The sequence below is a fragment of the Ranitomeya variabilis genome, chromosome 4 (assembly GCF_051348905.1).
Source record: "Ranitomeya variabilis isolate aRanVar5 chromosome 4, aRanVar5.hap1, whole genome shotgun sequence".
Taxonomy (NCBI): domain Eukaryota; kingdom Metazoa; phylum Chordata; class Amphibia; order Anura; family Dendrobatidae; genus Ranitomeya; species Ranitomeya variabilis.
The window spans coordinates 690,382,432-690,397,807 of NC_135235.1; the positions used below are offsets into that span (position 1 = coordinate 690,382,432).

Consider the following 15,376-nt stretch of genomic DNA (forward strand, 5'->3'; position numbering starts at 1 on the left):
CTTATTTTGTTTACCATCAAAAATACCCGGGAAGAACCTATATACTGTGCATTATTGACAAATTGTACAAAAATATGACGCCCGCGGCATGGATTCAAGGGTGGAAAGCACTTCCGGTTTACAAGTGGAAGGCTCAGGATGATCTGCAGGCGCGGCATGCGTTTCGGGGTGGAACATAAAGGATTATAGACTGTGATGTCAGGCGTACATCATAGTTCCTCTCAGCAGAAGAAAACTTCCAGGAGAAAAAGGCACATGGTCTTAAGTTGGTCAAAGTTACGGGTCCCTGAGACAACACCGCCCCTACTTCCACCTCAAATGCGACCACCTCTACAATGAATGGTTCAGATGGGTCGGGCTGAACTAATACAGGAGCAGACATAAAACACTTTTTTAATGTAATAAATGCTTCAACTGCCAATGATGACCAAACTTTGAGATCAGCCCCCTTGCGAATGAGATTGATGAGTAGCTTGACTACCTGAGTAAACCCCTTGATACATTTCCAGTAATAATTGGCAAAACCCAGAAAATGCTGCAACCCCTTGAGGTCTCTGGGTTGCACCCAATCAAAAATGGCCTGTACCTTTCCGGGATCCATCCGAAACACATTCGCAGAAAGGATGATCCCCAGAAAATAAAGCCCCTGGACACAAATCAAACATTTTTTGTGTTTAGCGAACAGAGAATTCCCCCGTAACCTGTGAAGAACAGCACGTAAATGACCAATGTGGGATTTCTTGTCAGGCGAGAAAACAACGATATCATCCAAATGTAAGGAGGTTGCTTTCCCTGCTCCTTACCTAGAACCACTTAGTCGGACAGCTGGGTTGTTGGGGGGAGGACTTTCTGCCCTGGACAGAGGGGATCATGTGACTGCTGGGGGCAGAGAGGAAGAGAGAGGGGTGTGGTCAGAAAAGAGCGGGACAGCAGAGCGCGTGACACAGAGGGGACAGCATGCCAGAGAGAGCAGGCTGCAGCGCCGCGCTCCCCATGAGAGAGTGCTCACCGTGAGGGCACTGAGGCTGAGATACCAGCCGTAGTGGAGGCTGGATGTGAGAGTGTGGACTTGGAAGCCTCCGTAATCAGAGAAGACGTATCCCCCGACAGTGACCTGAGCGCGCAGCCCCGGTGACCGCACTGACAAGCCAGGACCCCTGAGTTTGACAAAGTAAACTGCTCAGTGTGTGTGTAGCATTGCTGTTGCAGAGAGAGAGACTGCCAGCCTGATATACAGAGACTCGCAGCAGAGTGACTGGGTTACTTCCTGCTTCCAGCTGCACTGGGAGAAAAGACTGCACAGACTTAACCCCGGAGTCTCCAGTTCCCAGGAGACAGAGGAGAGACTTCAGGATCTCAAGCGCTGCTGGTGACTGTACCCACGTTGGAATAAGGACCCTCCAGTCAGGACCGCCCTGGACTGATAAGTTACAAGAACATTCGTTAACCATTTCGATTCCGCTTAACTGTTTACTGTTTGCTTTATCTCTATTAACCCCCTGTTTACTCCCTGCGATGAGAATCATACTCCTGTTAATAAATTCCCCTCAACAGTTGGTCCGTCTGTTCCGTGGTGACATACTCGACCCTGCACTCTATTACACAGGTATACAATCATGAAGCGCCTGATAAAATCAGAAAAAACATTCATGAAGTTCTGAAACACCGCGGGCGTGTTCGTGAGACCAAAAGGACATAACCAAATTTTCAAACAGACCCTCGGAGGTGAGAAATGCCTTTTCCACTCATCCCCTTCCTGAATGCAGATAAGGTTATATGCTCCCCTAAGATAGAGTTTGGAAAACAACTTACCTTACGATGGGGTGGTAAGACCTCAGCCTCTTTTTTGGAGAACACATCCCGAAAGTCCTTTAGGTACTCCGGAATACCCTCCGGACTAATGGTGGACACAAACACAGCAGAAAGACAACCATTGGAACCAGTAGCGTAGCTAGCAGGGGGGCAGAGGGTGCGGTCGCCCTGGGCCCACCGCTCACAGGGGCCAACCCGGAGCTATGCTACACTAAATTATATCAGCGTGCACAGCCCGCCGATATAATTAAGCTCCATGGTAGAGAAGAGGAAGACTTGATCTCCCTGCACTACCGTGGGCAGTGGCTGAAGAGAGAGGAACTTATTCCCCAAGGCCCCCCCCCATGCTGATACACGCTGAGTGCCAGCACCACTGACTGTACCTGACCTGACAGCTGCCTGCCTCCAGTATACTGAAGACACACCCACATTGCACGCTGAGTGGCCATGCCATGTCTGCTGCAGAGCAGACAGGAAGGAGCATCTATTTCCAGTGAGAGAGGAGCAGGACACAGTGGTGTAAGGGTACCGTTACACTAAACGATTTACCAAAGATCACGACCAGCGATACGACCTGGCCGTGATCGTTGGTAAGTCGTTGTGTGGTCGCTGGAGAGCTGTCACACAGACAGCTCTCCAGCGACCAACGATGCCGAAGTCCCCGGGTAACCAGGGTAAACATCGGGTTACTAAGCGCAGGGCCGCGCTTAGTAACCCGATGTTTACCCTGGTTACCATCGTAAATGTAAAAAAAAAAAAAAACAGTACATACTCACATTCCGGTGTCACGTCCCTCGCCGTCTGCTTCCCGCATTGACTGTGAGTGCCGGCCGTAAAGTAAAAGCAGAGCTCAGCGGTGACGTCACCGCTGTGCTGTGCTTTAAGGCCGGCACTCACAGTCAGTGCGGGAAGCAGACGGCGAGGGACGTGACACCGGAATGTGAGTATGTACTGTTTGGTTTTTTTTACATTTACGATGGTAACCAGGGTAAACATCGGGTTACTAAGCGCGGCCCTGCGCTTAGTAACCCGATGTTTACCCTGGTTACAAGCGTACGATTCTCAGCGGGGTCCCTGATCGCTGCTGCGTGTCAGACACAACGATATCGTATGGATATCGCTGGAATGTCACGGATCGTACCGTCGTAGCGACCAAAGTGCCACTGTGAGACGGTACCTTAACCCCTTAACGACCGCCGATACGCCTTTTAACGGCGGCCGCTAAGGGTACTTAAACCACAGCGCCGTTAATTAACGGCGCTGTGGAAAAAGTGAATAGCGCCCCCCAGAGTCGGATTTTCTCTGGGGTCTCGGTTGCCGAGGGTAGCCGAGACCCCAGAGAACATGATTCGGGGGTTTTTTACCGACCCCCGAGTTGCGATCGCCGGTAATTAACCGTTTACCGGCGGTCGCAACAAAAAAAAACAAAACGCGATTTGCCGTTTAATTTCTCTGTCCTCCGATGTGATCGCACATCGGAGGACAGAGAAATGTGGTCCCCGATGGCCCCCAATAGCCCCCCAATACTTACCTACCTCCCCCGGTGCTCCTCGTGTCTCCCCATGGGCGCCGCCATCTTTTTTCCGGGAAAAAATGGCGGGCGCACGCGCAGTGCGCCCGCCGCCCGGCACCCGGATGTTCTTTGGGGTCTCGGCTGCCGGGGGTAGCCGAGACCCCAAAGAACATGATCGGGGTCGATTTGCACCGACCCCTGCTTTGCGATCGCCGGTAATTAACAGTTTACCGGCGACCGCAAACAAAAAAAAAAAAAAAAAAAGCGATCAGTTATTTCTCTGTCCTCTGATGTGATCGCACATCAGAGGACAGAGAAATAGGGGGATTCGGGGACCCTATCATACTCACCCGGGGTCCCTGGGTCCTCTTCTGTCTTCTCCTGCCAGCCGGCTTTTTCATCATGGCGGGCGCATGCGCAGTGCGCCCGCCATCTGCTGCCATCTGCCGGCCGGCAGGAGAAGACAAGTTGGGGCTAAAATTAGGGTTAGGGTTAGGGTTAGAGTTAGGGTTAGGGTTAGAGTTAGGGTTAGGGTTGGGGCTAAATTTAGGGTTAGGGTTAGGGCTAGGGTTAGGGTTAGGCTACTTTCACACTAGCGTTTTTTGGCTTCCGTCGCAATGCGTCGTTGGAGAAAAAACGCATCCTGCAAAAGTGCTTGCAGGATGCGTTTTTTCTCCATTGGCTTGCATTAGCGACGCATTGCGACGGATTGCCACATGTCGCATCCGTCGTGCGACGGATGCGTCGTGCTTCGGCGGACCGTCGACACAAAAAAACTACATGTAACTTTTTTGTGCGACGTGTCCCACATATTTCAGTGCCACGTGCCACGTATTTAAGTGACACGTGCCACGTATCAAAGTGCCACGTGCCACATATTTCAGTGCCACGTATCAAAGTGCCACGTATCAAAGTGCCACGTGCCACGTATCAAAGTGCAGAAGAATCAAATCACTGCACTCATCATAGTTCAAGTCAAGTTGAAGTGAATATTTATTGAAGGTGAACACGAAGAAATAAGGCAACAAAGAATATTAACGTTTCGGCCACTCGGTGGCCTTGATCACAACTGATGCTGTAACAAGAATAGAAAAACAGTGTATAAACATATAGTATGTACAGTGCTCAAAAGTAAAGAAATATATACAAAATATACAGAGGACTATCCATACAAAGTATGGATATAATGGACCACATGTCAAGGAATGTTTTTAAAGAGACAAAGATGAAGTTCATCATTATCAATAGACCTATGTTAGATACAAGGACTTTAAAAACCAAGAAAGGGTTACTACAAGAAATTATGTATCTAGAGAGATGGTGCAGTAAGTAAGGATGGATAACGTACCCTTAGTAGGTAATTCGTATACCGTCATGTGATAGTAGGGTAGAAAATTCAAAGTAGGGGTGGCCCAGATATTTCCTGTAGAGAAAGCAATAGAAGAGCATGATATGATATATATATATATATATATATATATATATATATATATATATATATATATATATATATATATATAGAGTAGTATAGATAACCCAGGGGTTGTTGCATGGGGTTAGTGTAACACTGGACTGTATGTGGGATTACACAGCATATATAGAGGTATTTACCAGAAGGAGCTTTAAAGTTCAATTGTATTTGTCCAGGACAGAGTACCACTCGTTTTAAAATATCTGCCGTATGTTGGATAGACTGCAATATAAACGTATTAACAGGCTGAAAAAAGCCCCAGAGTTGCGCAAAAAGTAGTGTGTTATGTACATCCATAATAACTGTACCTTAGTAGTCTAAGGCCCGTATCCTATAGTCATGGGAAGCCCAGGAGTGGGTAGGGGAAATAAGGTTCTCCACACCAAGTAGGGACCCTCAGCATAGGATGGATCTGCCTATTAGAGACCAGGGATGTGGGCATATTAAAACGGACATAATTACTTGGAGTACTTATCTGTCATAGGGCCGTAGTCTCACATGGATTGGTGGCGCAGTGTATGCGCAGTCCAGGACCGAGAAAACGCCGACACAGCACGTGTCTTGGCGGTGGAAGCGGCAACGTCCAGCATGGGAAGCGCCGCACAAAATATAGTCCACCGGTCCTGCGACCGGAAGTACGTACGGACGCCAGCGCCTGCGCAGTACCGCACCAATGTTAGTGAGTTCGGCGCCTGCGCACTAAGGAAGACAATCGGCGCATGCGCTGTGTATCTAGGGAAGGAGCAGAGCAGGAACGGTGTAACATAGTGACAAGCGTGTTTGGAAATAGCGTGAAGGACACACTATTGGCATAGGTGGTATGGGGTTGTATATGGCTCGCTGTGTATCAGCCGCTAATTGGGCCCAATATAAGGGGCAATCAGAAAAATGACATTAATGTGAACAGATTGAGAGCAATGAATAATAGGCAGTAGAAAGATATAAATAGATGTATATAAAAAAACATACAAGGTATAAATATGTCCTGTAACAGAATGTTAAAGGGGTACCCATAATATCTAGAACAAGATATCTAGTAGGAGTCCAAACTACAATTGATTATTCACAGTACTGGAGGCACCTTGAGTTGAATGGGTAAAAAAGTTATCAATGTAACTGATGGAAATAATATTATAAGCTAGATAAATTGAGCCAAAGAAATGAAAAAATGAATGAATAAAATGAAAAAAATTATTAAAATGAAAAAAAATTATTGAAAAAAAATTAGAATGGAATAAATGAAAAAATGAAATAAATGGGAGAAATATTAAATAAAAAATGATGAAAAAATGAATAAATAAATGAATAAAGAAATCCAAATAATTGAAAAAATGAAATAAATGAGATGAAAAATGGAAAATAAAAGTTGAATATATTAAATGAAAAAATGAATGAAATGAATACAATAAATGACTGGAATGAAAAAATGAAAAAAAGAAGAAAAAAAGAAGAAAAATAAAAAATAAAAAATAAAAGAAAATTAAAAATAATTTTCTCGGTCCTGGACTGCGCATACACTGCGCCACCAATCCATGTGAGACTACGGCCCTATGACAGATAAGTACTCCAAGTAATTATGTCCGTTTTAATATGCCCACATCCCTGGTCTCTAATAGGCAGATCCATCCTATGCTGAGGGTCCCTACTTGGTGTGGAGAACCTTATTTCCCCTACCCACTCCTGGGCTTCCCATGACTATAGGATACGGGCCTTAGACTACTAAGGTACAGTTATTATGGATGTACATAACACACTACTTTTTGCGCAACTCTGGGGCTTTTTTCAGCCTGTTAATACGTTTATATTGCAGTCTATCCAACATACGGCAGATATTTTAAAACGAGTGGTACTCTGTCCTGGACAAATACAATTGAACTTTAAAGCTCCTTCTGGTAAATACCTCTATATATGCTGTGTAATCCCACATACAGTCCAGTGTTACACTAACCCCATGCAACAACCCCTGGGTTATCTATACTACTCTATATATATATATATATATATATATATATATATATATATATATATATATATCATATCATGCTCTTCTATTGCTTTCTCTACAGGAAATATCTGGGCCACCCCTACTTTGAATTTTCTACCCTACTATCACATGACGGTATACGAATTACCTACTAAGGGTACGTTATCCATCCTTACTTACTGCACCATCTCTCTAGATACATAATTTCTTGTAGTAACCCTTTCTTGGTTTTTAAAGTCCTTGTATCTAACATAGGTCTATTGATAATGATGAACTTCATCTTTGTCTCTTTAAAAACATTCCTTGACATGTGGTCCATTATATCCATACTTTGTATGGATAGTCCTCTGTATATTTTGTATATATTTCTTTACTTTTGAGCACTGTACATACTATATGTTTATACACTGTTTTTCTATTCTTGTTACAGCATCAGTTGTGATCAAGGCCACCGAGTGGCCGAAACGTTAATATTCTTTGTTGCCTTATTTCTTCGTGTTCACCTTCAATAAATATTCACTTCAACTTGACTTGAACTATGATGAGTGCAGTGATTTGATTCTTCTGGACGTTTTGGGGTCTTGGGACTCCGTTCACTTGCACCACCAACTTCCACCTACGGTCGAGTGCTAGCTCTTTGTTCATTCTACTACGTATCAAAGTGCCACGTGCCACGTATCAAAGTGCCACGTGCCACGTATCCAAGTGCCACGTGCCACATATTTCAGTGCCACGTGCCACGTATCAAAGTGCCACGTGCCACGTATCAAAGTGCCACGTGCCACATCTTTCAGTGCCACGTGCCACGTATTTAAGAGACACGTGCCACGTATCAAAGTGCCACGTGCCACATATTTCAGTGCCACGTGCCACGTATTTAAGTGACACGTGCCACGTATCAAAGTGCCACGTATCACGTATTTCAGTGCCACGTATTTAAGTGACACGTATCACGTATAAGTGCCACGTGTCACGTATTTAATTGCCACATATCAAGATTTTCCATGGAGAACAGACACATCCAGAGATATGTCTGCTCTCCACGGCTGCAGCAACACACTGACAGGAGCCATAGTTCCTGTCGGTGTGTCACTGCGCATGCGCGAGCGAGTTTACCGGCGGTCATTGACCCCGGCACTCTCGCTTAACGGCAGTGCTGCGTGGGAAAGTTCAACGCAGCTGTACTGCTGTTAACCGAGACGCCGGAGTCATTGAACACCGGAACAGTACGCGATACACTGCTAGGAGCTTCGCTCCTGGCAGTGTATCGCCGGAGAGCAGCCGATCGGCGTGGGACACTCGTTTTATGGATTCTGCGGACAGGGAGTATGAATTTGGTTTATTATTTTTGGATTTTTTCCTGGAGGATCGAGGGCTTCGCCTACAAGTGTGCTGTTGGTGAGTATATACTCTGTGTTATATGTTGTATGTACTGTGTGTCATGTATGTGTATTGTGTGTAGGTGTTTTGTGTAACTTTACAATTGTGCTAAGTCGCCGGACACAGGGACAACTCTCCCATCCTAATACCGGATGGGAGTAGTAGTCCCATACGGCGACTTAGCACAATGGTGGCACTAGCGTCGCATGGGGACACACACACGCACACACACGCACACACACGCACACACACACACACAGAAGGACTCCATGCTGCTTCACTGGGGGGCGGGGGCTTCCCTCTTCCTGTCCGACGTCACGTCCGGTCCTGGGCGTCAACCCCTCCGTACAAAGACGCCGACACCCAGGACAAAGGCGCTGTGTGTGGAAGGTAATATGGGGCCCTAGGGGGATACGCAGACACGCCGCTGCGTAAAGAATTGACATGTCAATTCTTTTTACGCCGGCGTGTTTGCAGACAAAAGCGCCGCGTTTTTTTGCGGTGTGTCTGAACGGCAAAGTGAATTTCTCATTCACTTTGCCGGCAGACGAAAATGACATTGCGCATTTTTGAAAAGCGCCCGCAAAATAGCGCTCAAAAATGCGCTATGTCTGAAAGTAGCCTAAGGCTTCTTTCACACTTGCGTCGGTACGGGGCGGTCGCAATGCGTCGGCCCGATGTACCGACGCACGTTGTGAAAATTGTGCACAACGTGGGCAGCGGATGCAGTTTTTCAACGCATCCGCTGCCCAGTCTATGTCCTGGGGAGGAGGGGGCAGAGTTACGGCCACGCATCCGCGGAAATGGCGGACGCGACGTACAAAAAAAAGGTTACATTGAACTTTTTTTGTGACGACGGGGGCTAAAGTTATGGTTAGGGTTGGGGCTAAAGTTAGGGTTGGGGCTAAAGTTAGGGTTAGAGTTGGGATTAGGGTTAGGGTTTGGATTAGGGTTGGGATTAGTGTTACGTTTGGGATTAGGGTTGGGATTAGGGTTAGGGTTGGGATTAGGGTTAGGGGTGTGTTGGATTTAGGGTTTTGATTAGGGTTATGGTTAGGGTTGAGATTAGGGCTGTTTTGGGGTTAGGGTTGTGATTATCGTTAGGGTTGTGATTAGGATTATGGATCGGGTTGAGATTAGGGTTAGGGCTGTGTTGGGGTTAGGGTTGGAGTTAGAATTGGGGGGTTTCCACTGTTTAGGTACATCAGGGGGTCTCCAAACACGACAGCCAATTTTGCGCTAAAAAAGTCAAATGGTACTCCCTCCCTTCTGAGCTCTGCCGTGCGCCCAAACAGTGGTTTACCCCCACATATGGGGCATCAGCGTACTCGGGATAAATTGGACAACAACTTTTGGGGTCCAATTTCTCCTGTTACCCTTGTGAAAATAAAAACTTGGGGGCTAAAAATCTTTTTTGTTGGAAAAAAATATATTTTTTTATTTTCACTACTCTGCATTATAAATTTCTGTGAAGCACTTGAGCTTTCAAAGTTCTCACCACATATCTAGATAAGTTCCTTAGGGGGTCTAGTTTCCAAAATTTGGTCACTTGTGGGGGTTTCTACTGTTTAGGTACATTAGGGGTCTGCAAACGCAACATAACGCCCGCAGACAATTCTATCAAAGTCTGCATTGCAAAATGGCGCTCCTTCCCTTCCGAGCTCTGCCGTGCGCCCAAACAGTGGTTTACCCCCACATATGGGGTACCAGCATACTCAGGACAAATTGGACAACAACTTTTGGGGTCCAATTTCTCTTGTTACCCTTGTGAAAATAAAAATTTGGGGGCTAAAAAAATCTTTTTTGTGGGAAAAAAAATATTTTTTATTTTCACTACTCTGCATTATAAACTTCTGTGAAGCACTTGGGCATTCAAAGTTCTCACCACATATCTAGATAAGTTCCTTGGGGGGTCTATTTTCCAAAATGGGGTCACTTGTTGGGGGTTTCTACTGTTTAGGTACATTAGGGGTCTGCAAAGGCAACATAACGCCCGCAGACAATTCTATCAAAGTCTGCATTCCAAAATGGCACTCCTTCCCTTCCGAGCTCTGCCATGCGCCCAAACAGTGGTTTACCCCCACATATGGGGTACCAGCATACTCAGGACAAATTGGACAACAACTTTTGGGGTCCAATTTCTCTTGTTACCCTTGTGAAAATAAAAACTTGGGGGCTAAAAAATCTTTATTGTTAAAAAATATATATTTTTTATTTTCACGACTCTGCATTATAAACTTCTGTGATGCACTTGGGCATTCAAAGTTCTCACTACACATCTAGATAAGTTCCATGGGGGGTCTAGTTTCCAAAATGGGGTCACTTTTGGGGGGTTTCTGCTGTTTAGGCACATCAGGGGCTCTCCAAACGCGACATGGCGTCCGATCTCAATTCCAGTCAATTTTGCATTGAAAAGTCAAATGGCGCTCCTTTGCTTCCGAGCTCAGCCATGCGCCCAAACAGTGGTTTACCCCCACATATGGGGTGTCGGCGTACTCAAGACAAATTGTACAACAGCTTCTGGGGTCCATTTTCTCCTGTTACCCTTGGTAAAATAAAAATTTGGAGGCAAAAAGATCATTTTTGTAGAAAAAATGCGATTTTTTTATTTTCACGGCTCTACGTTATAAACTTCTGTGAAGCACCTGGGGGTTTAAAGTGCTCACCACACATCTAGATAAGTTCCTTAAGGGGTCTAGTTTCCAAAATGGTGTCATATGTGGGGGGTCTCTACTGTTTAGGCACATCAGCGGCTCTCCAAACGTGACATGGCGTCCGATCTCAATTCCAGCCAATTCTACATTGAAAAAGTAAAACGACACTCCTTCTCTTCCAAGCTCTGCGGTGCGCCCAAACAGTGGTTTACCCCCATATATGGGGTATCGACGTACTCAGGAGAAATTGCACAACAACTTTTGTGGTCTAATTTCTCCTGTTACCCTTGTGAAAATAAGAATTTGTGGGCGAAAAAATCATTTTTGTGAAAACAAATGCGATTTTTTATTTTCACGGCTCTACGTTATAAACTTCTGTGAAGCACTTGGGGGTTCAAAGTGCTCACCACACATCTAGATAAGTTCCTTGGGGGGTCTAGTTTCCAAAATGGTGTCACTTGTGGGGGGTTTCCACTGTTTAGGCACATTAGGGGCTCTCCAAACGCGACATGGCGTCCGATCTCAATTCCAGCCAATTCTGCATTGAAACAGTCAAACGGTGCTCCTTCACTTCCAAGCTCTGCGGTGCGCCCAAACAGTGGTTTACCTCCACATATGGGGTATCGGCGTACTCAGGAAAAATTGCACAACAAAATTTGTGGTTAAATTTCTGTTTTTACACTTGTGAAAATTAAAAAAAATGGTTCTGAAGTAAAATGTTTGCAAAAAAAAGTAAAATGTTAATTTTTTTCTTCCACATTGTTTTAGTTCCTGTGAAGTACGTAAAGGGTTAATAAACTTCTTGAATGTGGTTTTGAGCAGCTTGAGGGGTGCAGTTTTTAGAATGGTGTCACACTTGGTTATTTTCTATCATATAGACCCCTCAAAATCACTTCAAAGGTGATGTGGTCCCTAAAAAAAACATGGTGTTGTAAAAATGAGAAATTGCTGGTCAACTTTTAACCCTTATAACTCCCTAACAAAAAAAAAAATTGTTTCCAAAATTGTGCTGATGTAAAGTAGACATGTGAGAAATGTTATTTATTAACTATTTTTTGTGACATATCTCTCTGATTTAAGGGCATAAAAATACAAAGTTTGAAAATTGCAAAATTTTAAAAATTTTCGCCATATTTCCATTTTTTTCATAAATAATCGCAAGTAATATCTCAGAATCAGCGGGATCCGATAAAGCGTTCCAGAGTTATAACCTCATAAAGTGACACTGGTCAGAATTGTAAAAATTGGCTCGGTCATTAAGTACCAAATTGGCTCTGTCACTAAGGGGTTAAGTACAGCTCACACTACTACTCTACTCTGCTGCTCTCCTGATAAGACCCAGCAGGATTCCTGGGCTGTATCTGCCGTTTCTAAGGCACTGAAGATTTATGGCGGCTGGTCAGTAATGTGCACTCATAGATGTGATCCTGGTGCAGGACCCTACAGATGAGGATATACAGTATGTCTCTTTCCTATATATACCATATATGGGAAAGAGTCAAATCTCCTCATGTGTGGGGTCCTGCAGCGGGGGTCACGTCTATGAGTGCACATTACTGACCAGTCTTGTCAGTATATAACACATATATATATATATATATATATATATATATATATATATATATATATATATATATATATATATATATATATACTGTATATACACAAACACACTGGTCTGATAAGACCCCAACCCATATATATGTTCTATCCTGTAGCCTGGGTCAGGATCCTATCAGACCAGTGTCTGCATGATTTCATATCAGTAAATCTAAGGTGGTAAACACGAAAAATAAAAAACACAAAATATGAAAAATAAAAGGTATAATCTTTTATTAAAAAAGTTGAGGATGAATATATATTTACTATATGGAGACCCGATGCTATCGCATCGGGAGGGCAGTAATGTCACGATGGGGGCAGGCTTTGTAGCGTTGAGAATCTCTCCCCCCCATGTGCTTCCCCACCTATCCACTCTCCCTTTCCTCAGTCTGTGCTCTCTTCTTTGACCTGTCTACCCCATGTGCTATGCGCTCCTCTTGTACAAAGATGGCGGAGGTCAGTAAGTCATTCGGCTGATCCCGGCAGTGGCATGTTTGCAACGGTGTTCCGCTGGTGGTACCGCACAAGAGGATGAGTATAAAGTGTGTGTCTGTGTGTGTGCTGCCTACGGCGTATAGAGTGTGTGTGGGTGTGGTGCGTATGGCGTATACTATGTGTGTGTGTGGTGCATACGGTGTATACAGTTTGTGTTTGGTGCATACGGCGTATACAGTGTGTATGTCTGTGTGTGTAGTGTGTACGACGTATACAGTGTGTGTGGTGTGTACGGTGTATACAGTGTGTTTGTGTGTACCGCGTATACAGTGTGTGTGGATGTGTGGTGCGTACAGCGTATACAGTGGGTGTGTGGTGCGTATGGCGTATACGGTGTGTGTGTGGTGCGTACGGTGTATGCAGTGTGTGTGTGTGTGGTGCCTATGGCGTATACAGTGTATGTGTGTTGCATATGGTGTATACTGTGTGTGTGGTGTGTACGGTGTATACAGTGTGTGTGTGGTGCATACGGCGTATACAGTGTGTGTGGATGTGTGGTGCGTACGGTGTGTGTGTGTGGTGCGTACGGTGTATACAGTGTGTGTGTGTGTGGTGTGTACGGTGTATATGGTGTGTGTGGTGTGTACGGCGTATACAGTGTGTGGTGCGTACGGTGTATACAGTGGGTGTGTGGTGAGTACGGCGTATACAGTGGGTGTGTGGTGCGACGGTGTTCCGCTGGTAGTACCGCGCAAGAGGCTGGTACCATAAGCAGTTTCCAAATTGAGACACCCATCACTTGGGTGTCCCAATGTGGAGGTCTGTGAACTTCCGCCTCTTAGAATTCTGGGATCTGGACACATCTAGACGGAACAGGATGTGAAGACATTACAAGGTAAGTATATATTAAGATGATAAATAGCCAGACAGAAGAAAATAGAAACAGCAAGTAGGTGCATATAGAAAATCACATATGGGTGCGGGTCCATTTACATATACTCAGTCTAGACCACGAAATCCCCAAGGGGGAGAAGAGGAAAAAGGAACAGAAGAGCCCGGGGGTGTACTTTTTTCTTTAGATTGGTAATATTCTACCTCCCCCTCTTTTTTCTGGTTCCCTCATTTTTGTTTCCCTCTTTGGGGTCTTATCCAGACAAGAGTATTCCTTTAGGGTTACCTGGACACATTCCGGGAGCTATACCCATATGATGGCCTCTGTACACACGCACTGGCAGTTTCTTCTATTTAGGTCTTTGTCATATATTTCAGGGCTGTGCAAGTATCAGCCCACAGAGAGGGACAGACAGTGACCAGAATCCAAGGAGTGGGAGCTACAATGGGTTCCATTATACAGCGTGGAAGCTAATGCGGGGGTCATTATACAGTGTGGAAGCTAATGCAGGGGTCATTATACAGTGTGGAAGCTAATGGAGGGGTCATTATAAAGTGTGGTAGATAATGTGGGGGCCGTTACACAGCGTGGGACCTAAGGCAGGAGTCATTATACAGTGTGGAAGCCAATGCAGGGGTCACTAAACAGTTTGAAGGCTGCTGTCGGGCCATCATACAGTGTAGGGGCCTATATACAGTGTGGGGACTACTGTGGGGGCCTGTAAAGAGTTTGGGGCTACTGTGAGAGCACAAAGGAGACATTGTACTATGTAAGGGCACAGTGGTGGCATTACTATGTGATGCAGTATGAGGAGCATTGCATTTGTATCACACAGCAGGTGCAGTAATAGGGACACATACGGCAGCGGCTCAGTATCAGGCTACATGCAGGATGATGAGTTTGTGCAGGTTGGGAATAGATGGTGATGGCTGGAATATGAGAAGTGAAACGTGTCTTTGTTGTAATTTCTGCAGCTCAGTCCTGGGTGGAGAAGTCGCCATGTCGGTCTGGGCCAGATGGAAAAGATGGGAAAAGTGAACAATTCCATCAGAAAGAACGTCAGTGGTAAGTCACCATCTGTAACTGTGCTGTAATCACTTGTTTGTTTTGTAGGACTGGTATCTACCCCTATATGGTCACAATATGGTGGTAATATCAGTATTGGTCTTGTGGAGATGTTTTTTTTTAGTTGCAGCAGGATCATCTGCTGAGGTTCTCCTACGTCCACTATTAGGGTGCATCACCATAGTTGTAATCAGAGGTTAGGGGCCCACTTAGATGTCTCGCCCCCCCTGGGCTGAACCCCTAGCTACGCCTCTGATTGGAACAATTAGGACCCCATTTAACAATATCACGAGATCCCCAGTCTATAACAGGATTATGCCTCTGCAACCAAGGGAACCCAAACACCAGTCCTGTAGGAAGATTATTCATAACATAACAAGAAATTCATTCTTGGTGCAAGAAACCCACCTTGAGGAGGAACACCTCAGAGACAAATTTAAGGACATTTTTAGCCAACGGTGTCTTATCAATGGCAACAACATGGATGGGAGTCTCTAGCCTAACTGTCCCTAACTTTAACTTGGAAACCAGATTATAGTCAATGAAGTTCATGGAAGATCCACAGTCC

The 15,376-nt window shown here is 45.1% G+C and overlaps 2 long non-coding RNA genes across 2 annotated transcripts; one reads left to right on the forward strand and one right to left on the reverse strand.

The window, feature by feature from the left end:
• Window positions 1-4,715: 4,715 nt before the first annotated feature.
• LOC143769303 (uncharacterized) lies at window positions 4,716-5,143 on the reverse strand. The gene is made up of 3 exons (XR_013214336.1): window positions 5,105-5,143; window positions 4,937-5,018; window positions 4,716-4,748 (listed from the first exon to the last, which is right to left on the reverse strand). It is a non-coding gene; the product is annotated as an uncharacterized LOC143769303 (long non-coding RNA).
• Window positions 5,144-6,481: 1,338 nt separating this feature from the next.
• On the forward strand, window positions 6,482-6,891 carry LOC143769305 (uncharacterized). The gene is made up of 3 exons (XR_013214337.1): window positions 6,482-6,520; window positions 6,607-6,688; window positions 6,863-6,891. It is a non-coding gene; the product is annotated as an uncharacterized LOC143769305 (long non-coding RNA).
• Window positions 6,892-15,376: the final 8,485 nt, after the last annotated feature.